At 42.3% G+C, this 10703-nt stretch overlaps 1 protein-coding gene and 1 non-coding gene across 4 annotated transcripts in view; one reads left to right on the top strand and one right to left on the bottom strand.

Moving 5' to 3' along the window:
* LONRF3 (LON peptidase N-terminal domain and ring finger 3) overlaps positions 1-10703 on the top strand; it is a 135599-nt gene that overhangs the window by 19410 nt on the left and 105486 nt on the right. The window lies entirely within an intron of this gene.
* On the bottom strand, positions 5705-5808 carry LOC112479216. Its single transcript, XR_003046105.1, has one exon. It is a non-coding gene; the product is annotated as a small nucleolar RNA U13 (small nucleolar RNA).

Genomic DNA, 10703 nt, shown 5'->3' with positions numbered 1-10703 from the left:
GAAAGAAGATTTATTATATAAATGTCTCTCTTTAGCCTGCTACAAAGAAGGTGCTTTCCTTTTGGTTTCCAGTAAGTGGCTCTTGGATCCCTGCTTTATATAATGCCTAAATGATGACTTTTTAATTTTCTTGTAGGTATTTAATTACACTCATTACCCTCGGTTTCAGTCCCTGTCAGTATCAACGACAGTCTCGGCAGCATTTGCTCAGATTCCCCTGGGGTTTCACGGTGTTCCGTCTTGGAGGGTATGGTCTTGGAGGGTATGGGGGGGCAGTCTCTGGGTTGGGGGTTGGGGGCTACAGCTCAGCCAAACCACGGCCGGTAAAAATCAACTGTTGTTTCTCTGCTGGTTGCTTCTCTGCTTTCTGCCCTGATGACTAGACTGTGCCATCAGCCGGCCACAGGGAGCTCGTAACTTTCCCAAGAAGGGCTGTTCAGGGAAGTCACTTCATGAACTCGCCATTTCTTCTCCCCACCCTCTCCTCCTGCAGGGAGCTCCAGAGGCTGTGAGAGGTAGCTTCAGTCTTGGCAGCATTTGCCCAGATTCCCCTGGGGCTCTGCAGTGTTCGGTCTCTGAGGGTATGCGGGGAGGGCCCCTCTAGGTTTGGGGTTGTGGGCTGCAGCTCAGCCTCGGTTTTGCACCCAGAGCCGGTAAAAATCAACTGTTGTTTCTCTGCTGTCTCGTCCCGCTTCTGTGTTTTCTGCTCTGATGACTGGGCCCTGCTGCCGGCTGCTGGAAGTTCAGGCACTTCCAGGCAGGCTGATCAGGGAAGTTGCCACACAGTCACCCCTCCCCCTCCTCCTGCAAGGAGCTCTGGCAGCTGCTAGAGGCAGCTTCTTTATTTCTCCCAGTCCACCGCCCGACACCAGGGGTTCTGACTTGTGGTAGCTCTCATGCGCAGATCCCATGCTCAAACGTGCTGGTGTGCAGTTTGAGTGTCTTTTGTTGAGTTTTAGATGTTCAGCTTATTGTTTCAAGGAGAGAGATCTGAGGACGTCTCTCACTCTGCCATGTTTTCCTAGAATCCTTTGTTTATTCTTATTCTTCCTAACTTTCTGTCATTCTGAGCCATGGAGTTTGTGTGGGGACTGGGGATTTTGAGGCTTGGCCTGATCCCAGGTGAATATTTAGTAGCACAGCACTTAACCCCAGGCCAGGCTCTAGCACCTTCTGTTCTCTGGTCCTTTGCCCCAATCCTGGAAGGAAGAAATAGCTGCGAACTCCCTCCAATACACAGACAGCACTAAAGCCACAAACTTTATTCCCCAGGACTTTTCTAGTGCCTTGTTTATAACCTAGCTCTCAAGAGTTTTCTAATCTGGTTTCCTAGCCATACAGATTAAAAGCAACAGGAAGAGATATTGGAGTTGGGGATGGGGAGGAGAAGCTCAGACAAACTGACAGGGGAAGTGCCTGCTGAAGGCCTGATATCCTGACAAGACAGAAAAACAAAGTAGCATAACACAATAAATGATGTTGATTCTGATTGCCCTGAGTTAGCAGGGTAAGAAATATGGGAAGTATGTGATATATAATATTTCATGTCATTAAAAATACTGTTTAAAAGTTGTGGTGTTTAAAGGATAAGATTCCCTTATCTGTACAAATTCAATTATTTCTAACTCTGCCATACCTCACCTAAACCAGAATTACGAGCTATTTCCTCTAATGAGAATATAATACCTTTTTATAGTACAGATTTGAAGCCCTGAGGGGCTGAAAGGAACACTCACTTTGTGAGAGTGTTTCAGGCATCGAGTAAGAATGTAATTTGAATGATGAATTCATTCATTTAATGATTTGGTCCTTCTAGAGGTGTCACATTTCAGACTTCATTGGAGGCTCCCTCAATTGCCCATAGGCTTTTTCCACATTTCTTCTACTGGCCCAGGAGCCACCTGAGGTCCTCTGTGGAAGCCTGAGCTGTGTGGGTGTGCAATTTAGGGCTTGGGGTCCCAAACAGGAAATGACTTCAATCCTCAGAGATGTCACTGTCTGGGTTCACTGTACTGATGAACCAGCCCAGCATATTCACCACCACCTCTGAGTCAGAGGTCTGGACAGGGCACAGATGCTGGTACGCAGATTGCAGCCTGTCTTGTTTGTGTGACCATGAGCTTTCTGACCAGCTGCTGTGAACTGGTAGGCCTTGGGTGGGAGACTATGCTGGTTGAGCCAGGGCTTTCTGCTGCTGTCATTCATCTGCAGTTACATCCCTCCTTTTGCTAGTTGATTAATAGTCTGGCCATGCACTTCTGCCAGCAAGAAGGTCTGTTTTATTCACTCCTCCTGACCCCCTACTCCATAACACAGAGTACGATTGGCTCAGCTCAAAGTAAAGAAACAATGAGGCTGCAGAGCCCCATAAACAGTCAGAAGCATGTCTCACTTAGCCCTTGTAATTGTAATGCCTTGGCTCTGCGTTTTGCTACCCTTCCCTGTTCTGGCCCATAACATGCTTCACTGAGGGATGGTTGTGAAATCTGGTAGAACATTGGACTAGGAATCAGGAAATCTGGGTTCTTGTCCTGGATCAGCTGTGGGCTGCTGTGTGATCTTAGACAAATCTCTTATCCATCTGCCAGAAGGAGAGGGCACGGTGGTTGCATTAGATGATCTCTAAATTCTAATATCTAAACCTTCCATTCTCTTTCCTGTTCATACAGACAGGAATGTTTTGGTCCATTTCCAAAAGTATCATTTCTTTTCCTTGGTATTCATGTCTCCCTTCACCTGAACCTCTCTTTTGGTGAAGTAGTTATTTAATTCTTTTGAAAACTGCCCTGAGAATGTGGAAAGATTGTATTAGAGGTGCATAAGTTCTGGGAGTTTTGATTTTGGAACTAACATATGAAATTCAGTATTAATAGAGTTACTGTAGTCTCATATGGAATTTTAATCACTGAATTACAGGGAGATCAGCCCAGCTAACCATTCTTGTGTGATGCAGTAAGATTTGGAACTAGACATCTTAGCCTCAGTTTACTCTTTTGCAAGTGACTTGAGTAGGCATAGAAGGAATATGTTGTGCCATCACCTTGCCTAGGAAAAAAGCAGGGAAATGGCTGAAAATGGTGTGGCAGCAAAGCTGGACATGGATACCAGACAAGTAGCAGAATTTATTAAATGCCCACTGTTGGTGACTGAGCCAGGCATTGTGGAGCAGAGAGACTAAGAGGACAGCTTCTACAAACAAATGCTGCCTGTTCTTGCTTCTGGGATTACATCAAGTTGTTTTCTTCAGTTGGCATGCTCTTCTTCTCCTCTTAGCTTTTTCAAAACCTTATCCATATAGCATGTTCCATCTCTTCCATTAAATTCCTGCAATTATTGAGGACTTCCCAGATCCTGAGCCCTCTTTGGGAGATGCAAAGATGAATAAAGACTTAGTCACTATGCTCAGGCTGATTGTACTTTTTTGTCCTGCTTGCATCACTGTTGCTTCATGTATGTTTCTTTCTCCTTTTCAACTAAATCTTAAGCCCATTGAGGGCAAAGGCTATGTTTCAGGCATCCTAAAACCACTTCAAGTTGGGTGATTCACTAGAAGGACTTACAAAACACAACAGCAAGTTTTATTCAGCTAAAGTTTATTACAGCAAAGGATTCAGAGAAAGACAGCAGGAAAAATACATGTATTGGTCAGGCACAGGCTTCCACATCCTTTCTATCCAGGGCCACACAGGAACAACTAGCAGTAAACTACAGGGACACCTGTGACATGTCTCTGTCCAGGAAAACCCACTCAAATATCAGAGTCTGAGGCTTTTATGAAATGAAACTCAGTACTCCAACATTGAAACCAGGCACATCACATATCTTGTTAAACAATCCTGAGAAGTCCTAATGAGCTGATACAATATGCCCCAATGCTCTGGACATATAAACAACGTCATCAATCAGAGACATGAAGAACATTCTGAGGGCCATATTCCCAGGGCTAGGTCTAAGGCCAATTATGATTTCAGGCTCGCCTGGAGACATGAAAAGACTAATCTACTAGACCTTCTGTGTTAACTCTTTCTTCCAAACTTTGTCTTACATATTCATGTATCCTCTCAGAGTGCTTAGCATGGAATAACACAAGATATGACCTGTCCTCTGAGCTCAAGATTCATACATATTTCATTACTTGCCATGTCCAGCCCCATAGACTTTGACACTTTAACATGTCAAAATCTGAACTCAAATTTCACACCCCATTATCCTACTCTTCTCTGTATCAGTAACTGTCAGCATCATTCACTCTATTGCTCAAGCCCTCACATTTGGATGTTATCCTTGATTCTCCTCTTCCTCACTTCCTACAGCCAATCACTGATTCCTATTAATTCTAACTCTGAGATATATCCCAAATGTGACTATCTCTCATTCTCTCAACCACCTTAGTCTAAAACACCAGCATCTTTCATCTGAATTGTTTGCCTTCTAAATGTCTCTATTTGTCTTCCCCATGGCCAGTTCTCCATTCACCACCCAGAATGATCCTTCAAAATATATACCAAATTACATCACTCACTGCTATTCGCAGCCTCCAATGGCTTCTCATCATGCTTAGATTAAAATTCAAACATTTTACTTGCCTTCTCACTCATCATGCTCTGGCCTCAGACCAAGTGAGTAGGTCTGTTTCCTGCTCACATGATAGTCCTTCTTCCAGGATTGTTCTCCTTACTCTTCAAATGCTTGGATCCTTCTTATCCTTTATGTTTTACTTCCATTGTCAATGCGTCATGGAGACTTTCTCTGACCACCCTATCTAAGATAGCCTATCCCCTCCCCTCCTCTAAAATCATGATTGTGTATTTGTTTATATATTTGTTGTCCCTCAACACTAACTAAAACGTAAGCTCATGAGGGAAGATACTTTTTTATCTTGTCCATAACGATATACCCAGCACTTAGCACTTTGCCAAATTCAGAGTAGGCATTCAAGAAATACTTGATGAATGTAGTAGATAATGAATAATCACTATTTCATTACTTTAAAGTGATGAACTTGTCTCTGCCCTTACAGTTTACATTCTACTGAAAAGTTGAGTAGAAAAAATATATATACAGAAAGATTTTCTGTGCCTTCTGGTATCCAACATAGGACATGTCAGTATTCTGGACAGGAGAAACTAGCAAGCAGCAGAGAGGCCACATCAAACAGCCCAAATCCATCCAGCCCAGTGGTCTCTTTGACTGGCTTCTAAAGGTTGTTTAAAGGAAGATCCCAGCAGCTTGGAAATTCCAAATGGAAGGCAAGGATCGTAGAGAGTCGATGTCTTCTCCAAGGTAGTGGCAGCGGGTTTTTTTTTTTTTCCAGAGCAGCACTCACCGCTTGGTTACACTGTGTTTCTGGCTTCTTCAGAGCCTAGCTTTATGGGTATCAAGAGATCCCGTGGACTGCCTAATATCATTTAATAAATTTCCTTTCTGCTTAAACTAGTCAGAGTAGATTCAGTAGTTTACAGCTAAGAACTTTGACTATCCAGTAGGTTAGAAAAAAAAGATTGACAACCAGAATCCTGACTTGTAAATGACGTTTAAGCTTGAATAGAAAAATGTTGAAATTATACTGACATTGGAGGGATAATTTCGAAACGAAAACAACACATATAACTATATCAAAGTGATATGCTAAGTTTGAGGTAGAATTATTTATTCATATGCCTAGGGGAAATTATATGTTTTTTGTTTTTTTTGTTTTGTTTTACATCAGACGGGTAATATTCCAATGTGGTAGCAAGGTTTGAGGGAGGCATATCTCACACAAGAGCATGAACAACCCATCATCACACTTATGAACTACAAAAGGATCTGTATGTTTTTATGTGTCTATAAAGCACCATTTTCAAAAACGAGTGTTTTGAGCATTTGTTTTGAGGTATTGTAATCCAGAGTAATTTTTATTACAAGTATATCAGTTACTAAGTGAAAGAGACTAAAAATATTATTAAAAGGCAAAAGTAAACTATATGTTAAAGGCTGCAACTTGGTCGATAAGACTTTAAAGAAAATGAAGGAAGGAATTGTAAGTTGCTTGAAGTCTAGCTGAACAGAGTCCTACAACTGGGGACATACAGAAGATGCCACCTTGAGAATAGTAGGAGGATGGAGATGCAGAACAGGGTGGTCCAATACCCACATGTGGCAGTTGAGAATCAAGAGAGACCTCTCGGCTGTGGAGGTCTCCCCAGAGGAGCAGGAGGTCACAGCCCCAGGCTGGACTCCCCAGCCCAGGGTTCCAGTGCCAGAAAGTTCCCATAATTTCTGGCTGTGAAAACCAGTAGAGATTGTGGCTAAATGAGATAGAGGATGGCTGGAATCGCAGAAATTCCTCTTAAGGAGCCCTCATGAGAATTTACATTCTGGTGGACTCACTCTCTCTGAGCTCCAGCACTGGGGCAGCAATTTGAAAGGAGCCAGGGGCATTCAAGGAGGAATTGAATTGTTAGGCTTCAGAGCAAAAGCTGCAGGGACAGCTTTCTCCCAGACAGAACTGCTGGCAGAAGCCATTATCTTTTTGGTGAACCATCTCTCCTCCTGGCATGTAGATGCAAGTGGTTACAGTATGTGAGTCTCCATCAACCTGGCTAATATTGGTTGCCCTGCCCTGGTGATTCCCTAAGACTCTGCCCCACACAACTTGCAGGCTCACCCAAGCCAATTCCAGTAGCGTTTCCATACAAATGACCTGTCTTGGCTTATGCCACAGACTTTCCTAAAATCTCTCAAAGTTAATAAAACCCAACGAAGCAGCATCTGGCCTCTGTATGCCCCGTACTTCTTGCTGAGCAGCCCCAAGCCCAGCACCGCAGCAGCCCACGTCGGTTCACAGCTTCGCCCCTTGAGACACCTTCAAGCCTAGCGTGTGTGGCAGCTATTTGTGGATTGCTTGGTGGGTCATGCCTGGTGGCCCCAGGCAGGGCATAGGCTGCAGCTGAACTGGACCTGCGGCAGACCCCTCCCAGGGGGCCCTAGGGTGACACATCTGGTGGCTGGCTCTGACCAAGCCAGAGCACCACTCAGGGCTTCATTTGAGGATGACACACCCAAAGAACAGACTGGGCAGGCACCAGAGCCCTGATAAAGTGAATCCTGCTGTAGGATCAGCCCCTGCATGACAGCTCCACCACTGAAGTCACCAGCTAGTCCTCACAACCAATCAACCTGAGAGTCAGTCCCTCCCATTGACGTGCAAACAGCAACCAGTGCTCAACTACAATAGGAAGGCACACACAACCCATACAAGAAAAACATCTAGAGCACCGTGACTCAGATGACCACTGTGCCACTGGGCCCCCTAGGACACCTACTACATAAGACCACTCTACTTACACTAGGATACTTAGGAGCCCTACCTAATACATAGAAAGAGACACAGGGAGGCAGCCAAAATGGGGAGACAAAGAAACATGTCCCACATGAATGAAGAGAACAAAGCTCCAGAAAAGAACTCAGCAAAATGGAGACAAACAATCTATCAAATGCTGAGTTGAAAACACTGGTTATAATGATGCTCAATGAACTTAGGGGAAGAGATGAATTCAGGACTTTAACAAAGAGATAGAAAACAAATATGGAGTTAGGAAACATAAAAAGGAACCAGTCAGAAATGAAGAATACAATAACTGAAATGAAGAATACATTACAGGGAATCAACAGTAGATTAGATGAAGCAGATGATGCAATCGGAGATTTAGAAGATAAGCTTGCAAAAAAGACCCAATCAGAACAGCAGCGAAAAGAAAGATTCAAAAAAAAAAAAGATAGTTTTAGGGGCGCCTGGGTCAGCATCAAGCGTATCAATATTCACATCATAGAGGTTCCAGAAGGAGAAGAGCAAGGAATTGAAAAGCTATTTGAAGAAATAATGATGGAAAACTTCCCTAACCTGGTGAAAGAAATAGACGTACAAGCCCAGGAAGCACAGAGTCCCAAACAAGATGAGAGGTGGGTAGAAAAGAGGAAGGGGTTAAGAAGTGCAAATTGGTAGTTACAAAATATAAAGTATAATATAAGGAATATAGTCAATATTTTAATAACTACATAAGGCATTGGATGGGTACTAGATTTATAGAGGTGATCACTTCATAAAATACATAAGTGATAATCACTATGTTGTACACCTGAAACTAATATAATATTGTATGCCAACTGTAATTGAAAAAATATTTTTTAAAAAGGGAAGAAGGGATTACCATAAAAGTCAGCATAGTCATTAATTTTAGGATTGGATTGGGACATGTGTCAGGCTTCTGAGGTAGGTGGCAAAGTCCTATTTCTTGACAAAGATGGTAATTAAAAGGTATTTACTTTACAATACTTGATATACAGTCTTCTATATGTTATATTTTACAATTGAAAATGGTGAAAAATAAGTCTATCGAGTACTCAAATGTGAATTATTTTTATGTGAATGTTCCTTGTGTGTTTCCATTCCAGGATTCCTGAAGTCTTTGTTATGGATTTTGTCTCTGGGAACATATGAGTTCCTGTATAAATTTAGCAGAAAGTTAGCTTAAAATGTTTATTGTCCCTTATAACCCAGTCATACAAATGAAAACGAGACACCATTTACCCCTATCAAATTGGCAAAGACTTTAAAACGTGTTATAATTATTGGTGAAAGTATGAAGAGATGGGTTCTTACGTGCCCTGCTGATAGAAATGTAAATGAGTGCAACCTTTCTAGAAAGCCATTTTATAATCTGTAATAAGGGTCCCCAAAATAGTCATACTCTTTTCCACAGTAAACTTAATTCTAGGAAATTAATTTTAAGGAAATGATTAGAGATGTACAAGCAGATATATGTACAAGGATGTTCCTGGCAGCAGTTCTGTAATAGTGAAATCTTAGAAATAGCATAAATATTTAACACTACAGAAACAGTACAATCATAAGATGAAATATTATGCAGCCATCTATATGGGTGGTTTTGCATATAAGCACATAGAATAATGATAATGATGAGGATGGCCAACATTTATTGATTACTTACTATTTGCCAGGGACTACTAAACCTCTTTATATGAATTCTCTCATCCTTACAACAATACTTTAAGGTGAGTATTATGGTTATTCTCATTTTGCAGAGAAGAAAACCAAAGCTCTGAAAGGTTAAGTAACTTGCCCAAGGTCACACTGTAAGTAAGCAATAGTACCAGGGCTTGAATTCAGACCTGAGTACTTCAAATTTACATAAAGTCTGTTAGCAGTTATCTTTAGGTGATAGGATTATTTTATTTTTATTTTCTACTTTATAGTTTCCTTTATACTCTTAATTATATGAACTATCCACTTACTATTTTTATAATCAAGAAAATAATAGCTATTCCCAGATATTCTTGCCACACAGAGATACACTGACTTCTGGTGGAAGTGTCTAGGAATGAGGGCCAAGGGTCTTGAGTCATGAAACAACGAAGAATTTCCTTGGGCTCAGCTTCCCTTGCTCCACAACTAGTCCAGGTTTTTCCTAAGAACATTGCCACCTAACTAGCTACTGGAAAAGTAGCTGCCTTGGTTCGGGTTCCTTGCTTCTGTACAAGTAGAATCTTACTGAGGAAGGAAATGGCATATGGGCAGTGACAAAGGACAGAAACTGCCTGCTTTCTGAATTTCCTACTAAAATTGCCTGCTTAAATTCCTATGTTTTACATTGATTGCCTCATAGCCATGTGTTATGCAGAAGGAGTTCTGATTTGACACTTCTTATGTGCTTCTCTGCCACTTCTGCCTCCATACCAGGGGTCAGGTAGCCTCCTTCTGGCTCTGGTTGGGCAGCAACCTTGATTAGTCCAGGAGAACTCATAGCTCTCAGTGGGTCATCATAACTTTGTACTGTTTCCATAAGTATATCAGCTACTTCAGCTTTATAACCAGTCTTTTTCCTAAACTTAGATGTTTCAAGGGAAGATGAGGTAAGAAAATGCAACAGACTGTGTGAACCCTTCTCTAGGGCTGAGAACACTTATTCAATACTCCTGCCTTACTAAGAACAAATCAGTATAGGAAAGAAAGACACTTGGAGTTTTCCCCAAGGTTAACTCAGAGGCCTGGGAATGAAACTTAGCTCTCCTGCTTCCTAGGCCACCCTGTGCTGTCTATATTTAGCCAAGCTGCCCAAGCCTTTTCCATCTTGTCTGAAAGCCAAAATAGGCACACAGTTTGCTCATAAACATTCCTGTGCTTGCCAGCTCATGCCAGCCAGCCATTCAGATGTGGTTTAAAAATGTGAGCCTCCTTTTGCACCCAGTTCCTAGGGCCTACAGGGAATGAATACACACCAAGGGATCAACAGCCTGAGTTTTTCCCAAAGCTAAGTGACTTCAACCAAATGCCTTAAAATGAAAGGCGTGTCTTTTACTGTTTTATCTTGGCAGGGCTCAGTGAAAGACTCCCTCTCAGACCCGCTGTTCCTGGTCACAGTTCTTTGAGTGTGTTGACCTACTTTCTTCCCTTCAGAGGGAAGACAGAAACCGATAAATGTCTCCAGCAAGGACTCTTGCTTTCAGGAGTATTGACTCTGTCTTCTGGCCCTGGTCCTCTCCTTGTTCCATTATCACTCTGCTATAACCTCTTCAAGCATGACTGAACCAGAACCCTGAGTGTTGTTTTTTTGTCCCTCTTTACAGCTGTGTTTGCAGAGGTAGTGTGGCCTACACATCACAGGAATGGGGACAGAGCCCTCCCTGCTTTCCTTTCCCTA

This window comes from Pteropus alecto, unplaced genomic scaffold, assembly GCF_000325575.1.
Source record: "Pteropus alecto unplaced genomic scaffold, ASM32557v1 scaffold280, whole genome shotgun sequence".
Lineage (NCBI taxonomy): Eukaryota > Metazoa > Chordata > Mammalia > Chiroptera > Pteropodidae > Pteropus > Pteropus alecto.
This window is presented reverse-complemented; position numbering and strand designations above follow the sequence as displayed.